Source organism: Vulpes vulpes, chromosome 4, assembly GCF_048418805.1.
Source record: "Vulpes vulpes isolate BD-2025 chromosome 4, VulVul3, whole genome shotgun sequence".
In the NCBI taxonomy this organism is placed as follows: Eukaryota; Metazoa; Chordata; class Mammalia; order Carnivora; family Canidae; genus Vulpes; species Vulpes vulpes.
In genome coordinates this window covers 104,095,526-104,114,724 of record NC_132783.1, presented here as the reverse complement: position 1 = coordinate 104,114,724, position 19,199 = coordinate 104,095,526, and the positions used below count along the sequence as shown (strand labels likewise).

Here is a 19,199-nt window from a genome sequence, read left to right as displayed (position 1 = left end):
AGTGATAATAATAGGGGTACATCTTTGGAAAGTGAGAAATCATGTCGACAGAGCCCTCATGAATATAATTAGTGTCTCATAAAAGAAGCTTAAGAGTAGTACTTCCTTGTCCCTTCTGCCATGTGAAAGTACAATGAAAAGTCTGCTATCTGGAATAGGGTCCTCACTTGACATGGCTAGCATCCTGATCTTGGACTTCCAGCCTCCAAAACTGTGAAAAATAAATTTCTATTTTTTTGTAAGCTACCCAGTCTGTAATATTTTGTTATAGCAGCCTTAACAGTTAAGACATTAGTCACAAGCCTTACTTCACTTGTTTCTCATCTTTCAAGGATTACTTACATTGATTGCCTGATATCTAGTGTCTTAAAATTTTTGTTTCACATATTTTGTCAGTTTTTTATTGTTTCTGTAGAGATTGCAAATGCATTCCTTGTTAGTCCATTCTATTCAGAAGTGAAAATCTTATTTATTTGTAATTATGTTAGAAAGTTTGTAAAAATCAAAACACTATGGATTAATATAGTAGAAGTCTCCTTTTAATACTCTGTAATGTCAGTTCCCTTCTCAGAAATAACCACTGTTTTGTATCTTTAAGACTATTTTCCATACATCTTAACATATATATCTTCAAATAGAATAAGATATTTCATGTCAGCATTTTCACAACAAACAATGCCATATCTTTCATATTGTTCAGAAAACTGCTTTTTTCAACCAGTGATGTGAGACATTTCCATTCCCATACATAGAAGTCAATCTAATTCTTTTGAATTTCTTTGTAATGGAAAAATAGTCTGTTTAATCATTTCCACATTGATTAAGACTTGGGTTTTTTCCATTTTTTTTTCCCCTCTACTGAAATGGTAGGTCCAATGAGTGGCCTTATATATTCCTCTTTGTGCAGTTGTACAAATATTTCTCTAAGACATAATACAAATAGAGTATCTAAGCTAAAAGGTAAGCACATTTTAAAATCTGATAGTGTCAAGTTTCCCTCTAGAATGCTTCACAATGAAATTGTGTATATTAAAGAACCTCTTCTGAACTCTTGTTAATATGTAACATTTTAAAATGTAATCAATCAGATAAATGTAAAATGTTTTAATATGGTTTAATTTTATTTTAATTTCTGTAATTATTGGGAAGATCAAGCATATTTTCATATATCACCTATTATATTTTCTTTCCTGTGAAATACTTATAGTAGCTCAATGTATAAATACTTTGTGAGTGGTTTGTGTATGTGTGTGTTTATAAACTTTTGTAATCAACAAAATGTCTCATTTTGGAGGGGAAATGGGAAAATACCATTTCCCATTTCCCATTCCACCTCTGCATCTTTGATAAACTACTCTCTCACCATGGCCAAGTCCAGAGAACTGACCCTCCTCTTGTTCCAGTCACATACAGCTTTTATTCTATATATTGTATTTTTAGGATTATTATTATCTTTCACAATAAACTGTAATAACAACGTTATTAGTTTTTTTTCTGCATGTTAATTTTGGATAGATATTAGATATTGTGTTTAATCTGGAAATTTCAACCATCCTAAAAGCTGTTTTTATGGCCACTTAGTCTGAATTAGAAATGTGGTAAGAGAAGCTCTGGAATACAGATTATATTTTATATTTTTCCTTTGCAAATAGCAGAGCCATGGCTATAGATGGGCTTATACAACTTGCTTAGAGTTATATAGGAATTTGTTATCTGAGACCCTGCTTCTGAGAATGTAGGTAAGACTATGTCAATTTATCAAGGAAGAAATACAAAATCTTACTTTCTAATTATATTGTAACTCTCATAAGTTTATGTAGGGTAACCTGCAGCAAGTTTGAGGCAAAGTCATAATACAAGTGAAAACTCTTAACTGGTTAGGTCTGACTGGTTATATGAACATAAAAATAGTTTGTTTCAATTTCTTTGAACTGACAAGATACATATTATATGATTCTTTGAGTGACTCTTTTTTTTTTTTTTCATTCACTATAACCATTGGCCTTTTCATATGGATTTTCCTGGTGAGCTCCTTGAGAGTGGAAGACTTTTCATTACTCTTTGAATCCCTCTCAGCCTTTAGCATAGTGCCTCTAGGCACACTATGCTCAGGAAAATGTTGATTATTATTAAAGAATAGTATTAAAGATGCTACTTATATTGACAATAAAAATAATAGTGATAATAATAACTAGAATTGAGTTCATGTTAAATATTAGGCAGTGCCCTAACTGCTAATCCATTGCTTTTTCTTATCTATTTATTATTTTTTAAAAATATTTATTTATTTATTTGAGAGAGAGCAAGAGCAAGCAGAGGGAGAGGGGGAGGGAGAGAAAGAATCTCAAGCAGATTCACTACTGAGCATGGAGCCTGATGTGCAACTGAATCCCATGACCCTGAGATCATGACCTGAGCTGAAATCAAGAGTCTGATGCTTAACTGACTGAAGCCACCCAGGTGCCTCAGTTCACTCCTTTCTAAAAGTGAGAAAACTGAGGCACATAAAGGTAAGGCAGAGGTTGGGCCTAGATTCTGACTCACGTGTGCTGACACAGAATACTGGACCCCAGTTGCTGTGCTATGTAAGTAAGCAAAGTGTATAATTTTATAAAACACTGCTTTGTTTAGAAATCTGTCTCCTTCTACTAAGCCTCATGATCATTGATGTCAGGTATCTGGTTTTGTTTTGTTTTGTTTTTTGTTCTTCCAGGCTATAGCACAGTGTTCCTGGCGCAGAGGAATCTCTCAATAAATGGTATTAAAGTAGTGATTGGATGAAGGTCATGTCCCTCCACCAGAACCTTCCAGAAAAATGTATAAAATTGTTATGCCTTTTATGGCTCTCAGAATGCATATTTCTGGGGCACCTGAGTGGCTCAGTTGATTAAGCGATTAAGCATCTGCCTTCAGCTCACATCATGATTTCAGAGTCCCAGGATCAAACTCCATATCAGGCTCTTTGCCTGGTGGGGAGTCTACTTCTCCCTCTTCCTCTGTTCCTTGCCCCTCCTTTCACATGCTTTCTCTCTTGCTCACTCTCAGATAAATAAAATATTTTTAAAAAGAATGAATATTTCCTATGCATTAAGTACTATATGAATGTTAATTGATGATACTACTGAAGTTAATAATATTTTTTCTCCTCATAGTCATAAAAGTGGGTGGTTGTATTAGTCAGCCATTACCGCATAATAAACATTACCAAAGCTTGATGATTTACAATAACAACCATTTATTCCTTATTTCTTGTCTGTTGGCTTTCTTAGCTAGAGTGGGCCACAAGGTGGTAGTTGAATCCAAATATGTTTCTGTATCTCTCATCTTCCTTAGGCCAGAGCATGTAATGGGGCAGACTCTTTTAAAAGAGATCATAGAGTTACAAGAAGACAAGTATATCACCAGCATTATTGGTTAAAGCAAGACACATAACTAAGCCCAAAGTCAAAGTGGAAGCTGAACACCCCATCTCCAGTGGGATAACTGCAGAGTTCTATGAAACAGAGCATGGATTCTGACAGTGGTAAATAATGGAGTCAATAATTCTGTCTATCACATTTGTACTGACCAAGCAAGTGATATAGACAAACATTTAGAAACATCAACAGCAAAATTTTGATTAAGCCCTTAAACAAATGTAGTAGAAGTCTGAGGCAAAATCCAAGCCAATTTTTATTTAATCACAGTTTACTTCCACCCTTCCAACAAATGTAGATAATATTACAGTCATTTCTAGAGTAATCAACTGTGGTATCCCAAACAGAAGATTATAACATCAGCTGGAAACTGAGCAGCAGGACAGTTGAAGGCTTAAAAAAATTCTCAGACTCAAGTGATACTTCGCAATAAGGAGAGAGGGTAGAGGTAGGGAAATTTAAAAATTAGCATCACAAACAGAATCGTATCCCAACAGAAGCCTAGGTTTGTCATTAGAGGAAGCACCAGAGAGAATCTGAATAGCAGAAAATGAAACATGAAGTAAATGTGACTGGCCATGAACAGTAAACACTGAAAGGTATCTATAAAAATAATGAACTAGTAAGTCTAGGAAATTAAAACAGAGAAAACAAAAATTTCCTTTTGCTTCACACCAAGAGCATTATCTTGTATGTTTCTCTTAAAGCTTCTTACGCTTATGGCACAAATGGTACGGAACAATGTAGGAGTGATTATTCCCACGTTTCAGTCTTTGAGAATGAGAAATGGGTTGTTCACATCCAGGCTCTGTACTCATTTGCAGATTCACAGGTGGGTATGGCTCATTCTTCTTGAAACTGCCCCAGAGCATCATATTGCTCTGTCAATGGCTGGGTCCAAATGAGGATCAGAGAGCAAAGCTGAGACATAAACTTGTACATAAACAGAACACTTCATACTCTACTTAAAGATAAAAATGAAAAGGGGAAATGCCTCATGAAGTAGCAATCCTTCTGCAATAGCTTAACATTTCCCTGTAACTTTTCTGTGTTTTTCAAGCAATTTTCTTTATTTTCCCTTACATGAAATGACATAGACCTGCAATTTCTCACCCCTTGGTGTAAATTGTGTGTCATTTTCTAGTCTCTCAGGCATTTACTGTTTTATATCTGTATAAATGTGTGTATACTTATGTATACACACAGACAAGACAAAAATATGAACATTGTCTTGACAAAATGTTCTTTATACCCAGTTTAACAGAAGGGACAATAGGTATGATCTTAAAAATACATTTTGATAAATATAAAAACAAGATACGATAACTTTTTCACAAGAGAAAATGTTCCTCAGTTCCCCATCCATACTACATCAAAGGTAAAGTTGCTATAAAATAGTATTAAATTTATCAAAACGTGATGAATGTCAGACCAAAATCTCCCAAAATGTCCCTACTTCTCAGGCCAGGAATATATTAAATCTGTTCTTGTATTTCTAATGGAAAAGCATATACAAATTCAAACACTAGAAGCTATAGGATAATTTTTAAAAAAAAGGCTGTGGTATTAGTTTCTGAAAAATCAGATTACAATTATAGAAATCCATGGCATTTCAGCTGGTAGAGTGAATATTCAGACTTGACTGTTTTTCCAATATTACATAGAAATTATTCACATACTTCCCATCTCTTTCTTTTTGCACACATAAACCATGGGAGTTTTAGTGTATTGGTATATACCTAGTATAGATTGGCCCAAGAGCTAACAAGCTCAATGGAAAGTTACTACCTCCTGCCCAAATCAATCACATAACACAGGGAAGAGGTTGGGCCTTAACCTTAGGAAATGCATCTGTCTTCCATATTCTACTTTCTTACATTCATCTCTTCATTCATTCAAATCTGTGCTTATTTAGTAAGTATTGTGCAGGCCAGATATTCTGATAAATACCAATGATTAGATTAATGAGGCAAGGACACCACTGTTGAGAGACTCATAGTCTAAAGTAGAAAATAGCCATATAAACAGTTATAAATTATAAGAAAATATCAGTTATTATATACAGAGCACTGTGGAAGCAGGAAGAAAGCAGTTAGCTTTGTCAACAGTAGTCCAGAAAAGCTGCACATGTGCTAGATCATCAAGGATGAGCAGAAATCTGCCTACTACAGATAAAAATGGAGGATGTACCCAGGGAAAGAGCCTTTGCAAATTCACTGAGGCATTCTCTACCTGTTGTGCCTGCTGATGAGTAGCCTGTAGTGTAGATGATTTACAACACATCCACAGGGAGCTATTTTCATAGAAATGATCTCCTCCTATCTGTGCCCTAATAAGGCTATAAACAAGTAGAATAGAAAAGAACCTGAACTGGATGTACTGTTTTGCTCTGGGATGTCCAGGTGGCTTAAGTGGTTAAGTGTCATACTCTTGGTTTTGGCTTAGGTCGTGACCTCAAGGGTTGTAGGAGCCAGCCATTCAGTTGACTCCATGCACACACAGCAGGGAGTCTGCTTGAAGATTCTCTCCCTCTGTCCTTCCCCTACCCTCATGTGCATTCTTTCTTTCTCTGTCTCTGTCTCTCTAAATAAATAAGCAAACAAACAAACAAACAAATAAATAAATCTTTAAAAAAATATCTTCCTTCCTGCTAAAGTACATTTCTTTTGGAAACGTGATCATTCTTATCTTGGTTCAATTCAGTGTGCAATCAAGTAAAAATTTCTTATAATTGATACAGGTAAAAATTTTCAGAAGCATATATAAGTAGATGATATTTGCAAACTTGCCAGTTTGAACTATATCTCATGACATTGTAGTGTTTGTGGGTTGGGGTTGGAAAGGAGCAAATTCTTTCTTACTTTTATTTTTTATTTATTTATTTTTTAAGATTTTTAGTTTTTTATTCATGAGAGACAGAAAGAGAGAGAAAGAGAGAGAGAGGCAGAGACACAGGCAGAGGGACTGCATGCAGGCTCCATGCAGGGAGCCCGATGTGGGACTCGATCCCAGGTCTCCAGGATCAGGCCCTGGGTAGAAGGCGGTGCTAAACCGCTGAGCCACCCAGGCTGTCCTCTTTCTTGCTTTTATTTTATTTACTTTTTACTTATTTTTTTTATTTTTTTATTTTTACTTTTTTTTTTCTTTCTTGCTTTTAAACAAAGTATTTATTTCATTGGAGATAGTGTCAATGGGGCCTTCTTAAGTAGTCTTCCAAAATATGAGTTCTAATTTCTAGTAAAAGATCCCCTTAAAATTCTCCATATTCTCTATTTGTCATATGACTATATTTCCATTAAAACATAGAAATAGGTGGGTATGGCCATAATTTTGTTATCTTGGCCAATTCCCAGAAGAAGGATGAGAGTCCCTTGTGTATCTCCCTTCGTCTCCTGGCAATTATTATCTTCTGTGGCCAAAGAACAAAGTTGTTAAGCTATGTATTTTTAAGGAACAGAAAGAAATAACCCTAGACTTGGTTGTGCCCTTTCCACTAGTTATTTTTGCCTTCCTAATCAAATACTATCCCCTTACCTATTTTCAATAAACACATTTCTTTCCTTTTTAATATTATCTTCCTGTATCCCATTTATTGTATTTATCCAACATTTAAATTTTCCCCTGCCATTTTGATACATAGCATTTTGCCTGCTTAAACAGTGAGAGACCACTCCTTTAACCAGACTTCCAGACTTGGCCTTACCTGTCAATGCTTTGACAAGTGGGGCCCAAGCAGTTCAATTCAAGAGCACTGCAACTTCAACTCTCTATCATTTCTTCATCGTCTTAATTGGGTATCATAATTGACAGTCATATGTGTGATTCCACAGATTACCAGCTATATGACCTTGATCAAGATCATCATGGCAGGAGTCCATCATGGAAGTCTACTTGCTATCTAATCAATCCTTTTCCACCACAACCCTTACTTTTCTTACCTTCACCCCCTAGAGATATTGCTTTTCTCTAAAACATAGCATAGTTCATTTTGATAGCCTTCTCACAAAATTTAGTCCTCCAGATTCAAAATCAATCTCTCTCTTTCTCTTGTTTGCTCTTTCTGTCCCCCTCTTTCAGTCCCTCCCTCCATTTCTATTTTATTTTTTATAATACACATTTTAAATTGTAGTGTTTATTCATATTGAATAATTGATTATGTACTCATGTACAAATTTAGGTTAGCTTTCTATTTTTTTCTTGACCCTTTTTTTTTTTCTAAAAGGGTTTTGTTTTTTCAAGTTTGATACAGTTCCTACTACTCACTTTTTTCTCCTAACTCCTAGATGCTACAGCTTACTTTTGCTATTGTTTTCCCTTATATCTGTCCATCAGCATTCACTGGTGCTGCCTATTTGATCTCTGTAGAGATTTGAGTTTATGACCCTTGGCATAGATTTATTTATAGCCATAGGCAAGATAGGATTTATTTCTAGAAAATTGAGGCCAAATAGTTAAGTAATTTTCCCAAAGTCATGTTACTCAAAGCCTAGTCTCTTAATTTAATTCAATATCTTTCTCTTATACCAGTGTTTCTCATTCTTGAATGTGCCTCAGAGATACTAGGAGATCTTGGTAAACAGATCGTTAGACCCTATCCCAGAGTTTTTTATTTACTATGTCTTGATTTGGGCCAACAAGTTTGTATTTCTAGCAAATATCTAGTTGATGCTGGTTGGGGGACCACACCTTGAGAATCATTATGCTTTGGCATTATGTTTTTTTTAAATATATTTCCAAAGTCTTTTCAGCTTACCTTTATAATTAGATGAAGAATATTTACTGTCTTCCTTTCAAGATTACTGTGAGTTTCAAATCATTGTAAACTGCAAAAAAAAAAAAAAAAAGTACAAAATAAATATAAAGCTTGTTTCCTTCACTAGGGCATATGCTCCACGAAAGTTGGAGCATGTCTTGTTCATCTCAATATTTTGTTTTTGGTAAATAGTGAGCACTCTATAATATTTTGAATAAGTTAGTGAATAAAATGTAAGATTTAGGGCTTGGTTAAAATTAAATAGAAAAAGAGAGAAGGTAGAAGTAGAGACCTGGTTCCTACCAATCAATGACTATTTAAATTCAAGAAAATAATTCCCGAGGAATGTCTATGCTTCTCTGATTTATTTGGTAGCTTAGTCATGCTTGTGTTAAGAATGCAAAAGGAAGCAGTGTATCATTTGCTGATAGTGCTTGTTGTAATAGTTTCTCTTCTGGGTAGGAAGAGTTTCTACATAAACATTCAAAGGATTGTAATCACTATCCAGAGACCGAATCCTCTGCCCTGACAGTTGGAAAATGACTCCATGCACTGACAGCCCCACAGGATGGGAAATGCAATAGCTCTGCTACTACTGTGTAATGTTGCTAAGCTTAATTGACTGCACCCATAAATAGTGAGAGAAAGTGAGAGTGTGAAATCTATACTACTCTTAAATTATTGTGTGGTACCAACTTCTGGACCTCTGTGAGAATCTCTTGTGAGATAAGCCATGAATTGTTTGGATTTTAGATTTTCTTGTCATCCATACTCAGTTTTATTCAATGTTTTTTCTTTTTGCTAAGTCTTGTTCTTATTTTCTCAAACATATTTTCCTTTTTTTAAATTTACCTTTGTATCTTTATGCAAAGCCACTCTTATTTGTCTTTTCTCACCTGTCCTTCTTACTGGATTCTTTGCTCAGTGTTCAAACATTAATAATGAAGACACTACTCTCATCTTTTCATTCCTTTCCACATATAGTACTGTTACTCTAATTTGCCCTGAAGCTTTTCAGATATGTTGTCTATCAAGGCTGTCACACTTTTACCATCATAATTATATTACTATTAATTTTATTTCTGTACCCATGACTCAAAAAACAGCTCTGTTAAGCACATCAATAATACCCATTTTAGAAATCCAAAGAACGCTTCTCAATCTTCACCTTACTGAACCTCTCACGACAATGTATCCCCTTCTTGAAAACTTTATCTTGGCTTCCATATTATTACAATTCTGTGGCTTTGTTCCTTCCTCTCTGACCACTTCTTTTCAGTGTCCTTTACAAGGTACTCACTCTGCCTCACTCAAAACATCAGAGTTCTGCTCTTCTTTCGCTATTGTCTTTCCTTAAGTGATCTTCCGCACTCATGATCCAAATGCTAAAATTCACTACTTCCTATTACTCCTCTCTGCCTCTCATCTAATAGCTAGGTTTATAAATTCATTGTCTTCTGGGGAGCTCTACTTGAATGTCTCTCACATATCCCCAGTTTGAAATGTCCAAAGTTCTACTCTTCAATTTCCGTCTTCTCACTTCGCCAAGTGAGAAGAGATTTTTTTTAAGTGAGAAGAGATTTCAATATTTTCTCTCTCTCCCCCCTGCTGTAACTAACTCACAAATCATGCCAACATCTATATCCCCTCTATCCATTCATCTTCAGCTACGCTGTACACTCTTTTGTCTGATTCATCATCATTGCTGTCTCTGAAACTTTACCCCTTTTAGTCATCTGCCTGAAATGCTCTTCTCTCCAGATAATTCCTATTGATATACAACTCTTAATTTAAATATCATTTCCTCAGAGACCTTCCCAGACCCTTAAATCCCACTGGTACATTCTCAGAGCATTTATCCAAGTCTTTGGAGCAGTTACTATATGAATGCAGTATCCTTGATTGTTTTTATTTTTAATTATTGTATCACCAGGATATAGCTCAGAATGTTAGGCCCTGAGTAAATATCTATTGAGTAAAAGATATCCCTTAAAATTTTTCTTCTCACTAGATTTTTTCTTTCTAGCTCCCATCTCCTTTTACTATTTATCTCAGATTGATTCCTAACTCCCTCCTTCCCTCCCTTCCCCTCTTCCTTCTTGTCTTCTTGCCTTCCTTTTTTGCAGTCTTTGTTCTTTCATGTAAAATATGGACTTGCCAGTTAAAACTAAATGTTCCTACCTACTTATCTAAAGTTCATTCTTATTTAAGGTAAGACAAGTAGTTTAATTCAGATAAATATATGCCCAATAGCAAATTTTCATTTCTGTTTATTCTCTCTCTCACTCACTCACCCTCAAATTTAACTTTGTAAACCTAAACATTTTGAAAGCGAGAACTCCTGGGTAACCAAGATACATGATTATGTCTTAAATACCCAAGACTAATTCTCTATATTGATTCATTGAATCTTTTGTGTATTCATTCATTTAATCATTTATGCATTTAGCTAACCAATTATACAGATCCTACTGTGTATTGTGCACTTTTTTTTGAGAGAGAGCATGTGAGTTGGGCAAGGAAGAGCAAAAGGAAAGAGAGAGAGAGAGAGAGAATCTTAAGCAGGTTGCATGACCAGTGCAGAGCCCAAAGCAGAGCTTGAGCTCACAACTCTGAGATCATGACCTAAGCTGATATCAAGAGTCAGAAACTTAACTGACTGAGCTGCCCAGGAGCCCCTATTATGCACTTTTATAGCCTAAATCTCAGGTCCCCCATTTATTTGCTGAGTTGTCTCTGTGACAAATAAATTATTCATTCCTCAGTTTCCTCATCTCCTAAAATGGGTAAAAATGGGTAACTAACTTATAAGGATATTATGAGTTATTACATGCAGAAGCGTCTAACACAAACTAAACTCCATGTAATGATTAGCTAACATTATTTTAAACATCACCATTAATTAATCATTACTTTTTCAAGCACTGTGTTACATATTATTGAACAAAATAAATTTCATACCTTCACATAATTTACATTCTAGTGCAGGGCTCTTTGACTGAATCTGGCCCACTAACCAGATTTGGAACCAACATTTTAATGGAATACAGCTAGGTCATTTCTTTATCTTTTGTCTAAAGCTACTTCATGCTGCAACAGAGACTTTGAATAGTTGCTACAGAGATCATATGCCCTGCAAAGTAGGGAAAATTTACTGTTTTTCTCTTCACAGAAAGTTTGTTGACCTTTGTTCTGATTTAGACACCCTTTCTTTAGGAGATAGCCTAAGTTATAGAAAATCCACTGGAGTCAAGAAAAACTGGATTAGCATTCCAATTTTTCCATTCTACCACTGTCTTCTTGCATGGTTTTAGCTTGCCACTTCCCTAAGCGCCAGTTTCTTTCTCTCTTTTTTTTTTTTTTTTAATTCTGAAATAAGCTCAATGCTTTTCCTGATGTATTCCTGCAAGATCAAATAATAAAATGGATATAGAGTATCTGGAATTGTTGGTGCTCAATAAAAAAAAATATTTTTCCTTTTGGAGAATAAAGGATTTATTTTATACTGATATTATACATATTAATATTACAGCTTTAAAGCCAAATGAAACCATTATACATCAGAGGTCAAAATAATCATGGTCTGTATAAAACAAAGTTTGGTAAAAGAAAAATAGATTTTAACTGTAGTAAATGCAAACAAAAGATGTGTAAACTCTACTTTCCGTTGTAGTTACATTTCTATTTTACCATTTCATCTCAGTTTAAGTATGTCATATTTAAGTTATAGGTTTAAACCCTTAGATGCTAATGATTTTCCACTCTTATTTAGGTTTCCAAGGTGCTTCTTGTGCAAAAACCAAGTGAAAATACTGTGTAAATGAAATTACTTAGAAAGGAGAACAATCATGTCTGTAAGAGGGAAATAATTTGGTTTTTTTTTGTTTGTTTTTTAAGGTGCCTCTTTACTAATAGCTCAAAACAATAAATCTATGAAGGTTTGTTTTTTCACAGTAGTTAACCAGTCAGTAATGTTGCCTACAAAATTCCAATTTAAAAAATGACCTTTTAAAGATGGCATATAAAATTAAATTTTAATGAGTGATAATAAATGGTGATACTTTTTCACAGGAGGAAACACAATGCTTGCCTGGAGCCCTTGCTACATGTCATCCACTTTAGTGCTCTATTATTGTATCTTCCCTTTCATTATTTTCAAGGGAAGATGATGGGACAGCACACTTTGAAGAACTGAAAACAGTTTTAGTATTGTGCTTACCAAAGGCGATCTTCATTGCTAGCTAATTAGGCAGATGGCCCTCTATTGCTTTAGTGATGATTCTTTTGTAGAATGCTGTTCCATCCCTCCACAATGATAGTCTAAGGTGTTTAAACATTCCTTTGATTATGTGGCCTGATTGAAAAATAAATCTTCACGATTGGGAAAAAAAAAAAAAAAAAAAAAAAGCTTTTTCACTTTACCAGATGGGGACTCCACTGCAGTTCTGTAGCAAGAACAGAAAGGTCTTCACAATGGTCAGCTTTCAGGTGGAAAACACATCTGACGGCCAATCAAATTAAATCTAGGAAGAAGAAAGTTTAAGGACGAGGGGTCCCAACAAATGACTTGATGGCTTTCTTAAGAAAACAGGAATGATCACCAATGATTCTTAGACCAATATAAGCAGTCTTTTATTAATCCTCTAGGCCACTAGAGTTCATTGTCCCATTTACTAAATGAGAACAATTTATCATTAATGTTCAATAATCATGGCAAACATAATTATTAATTTATTGTTTCTGGCTTAAATTTCAAAATATTTTGAAGCTTTCTACTTTTTATGACGATGCTTTCTCTACCCTTTTTGCCCTGAGGATCCTATTAGCAGAGAGCTGAGCAATTCAGTTTCATCCCAAATAAATTATGCCTTCATTCTTAAAATATAAGTACTGAAGGACTGTAAAGATTAGAAATCTGTTTGAAGCTCCCATCACTTGAAGTTTTTTTTTTTTTTTTCCTTGATGCATAGAGCTTCTGGTGTTAACGTAAAACAACACATCTTTCTAAAAGTCCAGAGCCAAGTCACCTTAAAAGAACCCTGACCAGGACGGTGGAGGAAATACAAAATGAAATACATTACCACGGAGGGCGGAAATGTTGGGTTCACCAGAGCCTGTTTCTAAGACGGGCTGCTTGTGTATTACAGAGGGGGGAGGTGACTACCTAGTCACCCTCCATTCAGAATGATTAAAAAACTGCAATTCCCAAGAAGCAGGAGGTGAATTCTCACTTTCCTCACCAAGGATCTGGGAATGAAATGACACCTTTAATTACGAAGGGCTGTTGGTACCACTCAGGTAACAGGCTGCTATAAATGAAAACCTTAATTGCCTCAGAATCAAGTATTTCATGTAAATGCATTTTCATCTTAAGTACAGTTGTTGGTGCCGGTTTCATTATTTTTCCCTGTCAGCATATGATAGAAGGAAGTGGTTGTGCCAACTTATTATACTGCTGTTTTACCGTCAATTGTGCCCAATGGCTCAAGAGCTAGTGTGTCTTTGCCAACTATAAATTGTTATCCCAACAGCAGTGGGGCCCCATGGGGGTGCTCAACTTTGACTTAAATAAAATTGCAATTAGAAAAGGAGGTGACTCTCCCATTTTTAACAAACCTTGATCTTTACTTATTTCTCAAATCCTATATCAAACTGCACTAGATATCAACCTTTTTTTCTGATTTATTATTTTTAAAGTATTCAAAATTGATACAAACCAGTTATCAGATACGCATGCTTGAACTTTTAAAATTAACTTTTCATGATCTGAGCATTTACTCAGCTATTTCTCTTTCACACCCTCCTCTTCCCTTAATGCTGAAAGATGAGAATATATATAGTTAACATGTGAAACTCCCATGACCTCATTTTTCTTATTTCATATTGAATTTGGCTGCCTGATTGTTTCCTCTAAGTTAATGTAGACATATTTAGAGATGAGATAATTACAGAACTAAGAGTAAATGGGTGAAGAGTGCTGACCTAAGTAAATAACAGGAAAGGGAAGATTTGTTCATGTATTCTCTTTGCAATGTGGTTAAAGAAAACAAATTTTCTTTTAATTCCGAAGTGAAGTATAGATCAAAGAGCTACCTTTAACTAAAAGTTTAATGACAGATGGATTCTGAAGAAAAAGGGAGCAGTCTTGGTTTCCCAAACAGATGTGTATTTATCTATTTTGGTTTATAACAAATAAAGTGGATAGTTAATGACAGCAAACATTAAAACAATTTTCAGAAGAAACTTTGGAGGTGATGGATATGCGTATGATACAGATTGTGGTGATAGTTTCACAGGTACATACGTATCTTCACACTCATCAAGTTGAACACATTAAATATGTAAAGTTTTTTGTATGTCAATCATACCTCAATATAGTGTTTTTTATAAAAACAACAACAACTTAACAAAGATAAAAAAGTAAAGCTGCCTTTCAGCAGTTAATTTTTGAATTATATTCTAGATTAAATTATATAAGTACTAGGCATACTAACAATAAGTGCTTCTTGCTTTTTCTTTCTTTAGAAATGAGGAGTAAATGAACGCAGAAATTACTGGAAAGGAGGTCAGGGTAAGTCATATCATATTTATTTCTTTTGAAGTGTGCAGAATACATTGTGTAAAACTTGTTCAGGAACTCTCGGGGGCTCGTGTATCATATAAATTAGACAAATTGAGTTTTTCAAGGGAAATGAAATGCTTGCTATAGCTATGCAAGACAGAAAAACACCACTTGTCCATGACTTTTTGAGATCCTGTTTTCTGCATGGCAGCTACCTTACTGTTCCATATCGTTAAGTGTATCAGAGCCAAAGTGGCAAAAGAAACTCTGGATGAATTCCCATTTTAAAATTGTGAGTCTCATCTCTCTTTGTAGCTTTTTGGTTGTTGTTTTCATTTAATCTGGTATGGCAAAGGGAGTGCTCAAAATCACAGGACAGTACTAAGGTAGGCTTCTGAATGTGACTGACGTTCAAGGCCAGATACAAAACATCACAGACTAGAGTTGATTATAATCATGTTTCTGTATTTTTGCATCATTTAATTATTGCTTTTCTATGAAGTTTAAATGTATTTGCCTGTATGAAAGGATAGAGCATTGGTTATATTATCAATAAGCATGTAAAATCTGAAGCTGTGGGTATTCTTACTGATGACTTAAATGGTTTACTTAACTTCTGAATGTGTTATAGATAGATATGCAAAAAATCATTTTCTTCAAGTAGAGAATTAGGACAAAATGTCTTGAGAAATTTCCTGAAGTTACTATGAACAAAAATGAATAACAAACTCAGAACAAATAACATTTTCATGTGTAATAAATAATAATAAAACCAAGAGCTCCTTTAAAAGAAAGAAGATAAGAAGGGGAAAAAAGGAAGAAAAAAAGAAAAAAGGAAGAAAGAGAAGGTAAGGCAGAGGAAGGGAGGTAAGGAAGAAAGAAGGAAGTAAGAAAAATATGGCTATAGACTTATTTTTCTACTTGTACATTTAGGTCTAAATTCTGATAATGGTACTCATTTGTCTTTGATCGTCGATGCCTTATTAAATCTTGCCAATTCAATGTTCCTCAGAACACTGAAGGTTTGTGCGTATTGGGTATTTTATAAAGGATAGAATTCTGAACCTTCCTTCCTCTTCAAATAACTCAGTTCTACATGGGCTTTGCATAGTGGGGTTCTCTCTAAAAATTGGTTTTAAGAAAGAAAGAAGTTATATAGAAATTTGCTGATATCAGTTAAATCCAGCTGGCGGGAACATGGGTGACTATAACATTGATTATTCTGCTTTTCTCTGTTTTTGAAATTTTTAAAAATTAAACATTAAGAATTCAAAAAATATGTTTTGAAATATCTATACATGTTTAAAAAATGTTTTTGAAATTTATTGCTGTGGCATGTCACCAACAGTTAACTGAGAATGAATGAATTTATCAACACTATGATCAAGTAGACTGCTTTCTTTATGATGAGAATTCTTGGTGAAAATGACAGTGATGGGAAAGTGTTATTATTGTTTCTTCCTTACAGCAGCCATATAGATAATGGCTGTCCATTTGTCTTGGACATCCCCCAATTTATGCTCAATTCTTATTTCAAAATAATAGTATTTTTAGATGGACAAGAGAACAATCAGAATAAGGACTATATATCTAAGGCTCTTTTATGGGAAGTGATAACCATGTGACTGAATTTAAGCCAGTGGTATATATTTGCAATATCAGGCGGTAGCTTAGAGAAAACCTTCCTCAAGAGACAGCTGCTTCATAATTTTGCCCTTGGCAAGAGGAACGTTCTATCTACAATGTAGAGAATACTCCACTGTCTTTGACATTGTCACGTTTCACAGTCCTGAAATGTGGATGTGATATTTGGAATTCAATCTTGGACTATTAAATGTAAGCCATGACCTAGGGAGGGGAAAGACGAATATTTTGGGTTTACACAAGCTGAAAAAGAACAAACATCACCATTTTAATTGGTTTTCTAAAACAGTGATTTCAGCTAATATGTATATCAGGGTTTGCAAACTGTAGCCCCTATAACAATGTGACTCACAGACATTATTTTTTAAAAGGGGGGAGACATTTTACAAAATATTTAAATTTGGGTCTTCTCTTGAAAAAAAAAGAAAAAGTAACTAAGAATACTGAGCACATGTTCTCACATGGCCCACATACTGTGAAATTAAATATCTGCAGATCCCCTTGGAGATTGCAGGGCTCCCACACTCCCCATCATCTCTCTCTCGTTTTTTAAGATTTATTTATTTATTTATGAGAGACACCGAGAGAGAGAGAGGCAGAGACAGAGGCAGAGGGAGAAGCAGGCTCCATGCAGAGAGCCCGATGCAGGACTTGATCCTGGATCCCAGGATACCGACCTGAGCTGAAGGGAGCCACCCAACCTCTGAGCCACCCAGATGTCCCTCCCATTATCTCTTCATATTTCCCCCTACCTCATTGCACTCATTTGCTCCACCTGATTCCTGCAAGTAAGGAACTGTGCACATAGGTCAGATGCCAGACAGACCTCTTTCAAATGAAAGTTATCCACTGAATTCCAGGAAGAAGTGACTTGACAAAAAAAAAAAAAAAAAAAAAAAAAACACTTGACCCTACTGCAATTCCACATTCTATAAAATACCAAAGTTCTTAGCATAGTTTCTGCAAACCTCTAACAAGATCAAACTTTTTGTGATGTATCTTCATTCGATCTCTGTTCTTTACCATGTTGATACAGACATAAAACTAATCCCCACAAATCAGACCACTTATAAAACATAGTCATCTTTAGAGCATAAGGCCCTACATAACAAGATATTATCTTTTTGTGTTAAAGTTCTCCAAAAACTTTTTCATCACCCTAAAGGGTATTGCTATTGGCACCCTTGCCATCCCTGCTAAAGGAACCCACACAGGGAAAACCTCAACTTACACACTAAGTAAAGTCAGACAAGGCATGACTACATACAGAGAGCTGTAAGTGGTTGTTCTCTTCTCTTTGTGGTGTTTGTTTAAAGGAAAATCATGAAATATCTGAAGAAGATGTAGATCCCAAAAGTGTGCTGAATGGGAAAATCTGAAATCTGAGGAATACAGAAATGAATGTTAGACCTGAATATTTTAACATGTGACATTTTGAAGATAGAATTTTTTTCCTATCTTTGCAGCAATGATTGTGACTTCTTAATTTACATCTCTAAGAAATGTTCTTTTTTTTTCTTTTTTTTTTTTTTTTTTTGCCAGCAATGAAGGCAGCCTGTGTATATGATGATATTTGTGTGTAGCCCAGGAATTTTATTTTGGTGAATTTTGGCAAGAGCATTTGTCTGATTTAGCTAAAAGCAACTGGACTCTGTTTTTCTGAAACCTAGCATTATGTGAGGAATGCCAATTTAAACCCATTTCATTCTCCACAGTGTTCTTCTAGGAACTAAGATGATAAAATATGTCTCACATCAGCCTCCCTATACAACAAAACAATCTAGCCAGATTGTACAATAAGTAATGTGTTATAAGTTATGTAGCATGGAATGCCAAAATGAGGCATAGCCAGCACACATGATTAACCTGGAGTAAACATTAGGTGCATCTACGTTCTCAGTTCAGATACTTTAGGAGACAAAAATGAAAGGGAGGATTTTTAAAAAGAATTTTTATAGTTGAAAATGGTGTGTTAAACCTGGAAGTTTACATCCTATTATCAAAAGACAATTAATAGTTTCCTAGAATATAAATTTCCTGGTAGTTCAACCTAACTACTAAAATTAATACCAGTTTTATAAAATATCTAATTAGTATATAGTTGTAGTAGTTGCAGTAGTAGTAGTAGTAGTTACTGCTGCTGCTGTTGTTGTTGTTTGTATGCCTCCCAAATTAGCAACTGAAGATAGAGCTTATCCTACAAGCCTATCGATCTCAGAGCAAATTTAAGTGGGTATCTAAACCTTCAGAAGTTATGGTATACCTTAAAGCTCCTATTGATGTTTTTTTTCTTGTTCTTCTTTCTTGTCTCCTACTTTTCTTTCTACTTTCCTTCTTCCTTCTTTTCAAAATTCCATGATTAATGCTTACTCTATCTTTAAAGACAAAAACAAAAATCCTGCTAATTGGTATTTTTTATTCTTTCATCCCAAGAAAAATTGTCATCTCCGATAGACATTTTTGCTTTGCCAGATGACTTTCTATTAGGATGTGGGCACAAGTAGTGTGCTGTTGTTTCACCCTTAGCTGAAATGAATACATTGCTGACTTTTGGTAAATTTAGAAATCATTTTCAAATATCAAAATGTCTGGAGATGTCTGGGTGGCAAAGTCAGTTAAGCATCCCACTCTTGATTTTGGCTCAGGTCATAATCTCAGGGTTCTGGAATTGAACCCCAACATGGGCTCTGTGCTCAGCAGAGAATCTGTTTGAAGATTCTCTCTCCCCTGCCCCCTCTGCCCTCCTCTTGCACATGCATGTGCATTCGCTCTCTCTCAGATAAATAAATCTTTAATTTTTCTTTTAGAATATCACAATGCCTGC

The 19,199-nt window shown here is 35.0% G+C and overlaps 1 protein-coding gene and 1 pseudogene across 1 annotated transcript in view; both read left to right on the top strand.

Annotated features, from left to right (window-relative positions):
- TENM2 (teneurin transmembrane protein 2) overlaps nucleotides 1-19,199 on the top strand; it is a 3,534,961-nt gene that overhangs the window by 1,669,761 nt on the left and 1,846,001 nt on the right. Inside the window, exon 10 of the mRNA XM_072756643.1 lies at nucleotides 14,695-14,740. The gene's annotated coding sequence lies outside the window, so the exon portion shown is untranslated. The remainder of the gene's footprint in view (nucleotides 1-14,694; nucleotides 14,741-19,199) is intronic.
- Nucleotides 1-19,199, top strand: part of LOC112928076 (RNA/RNP complex-1-interacting phosphatase-like) — a 114,674-nt pseudogene that overhangs the window by 41,448 nt on the left and 54,027 nt on the right.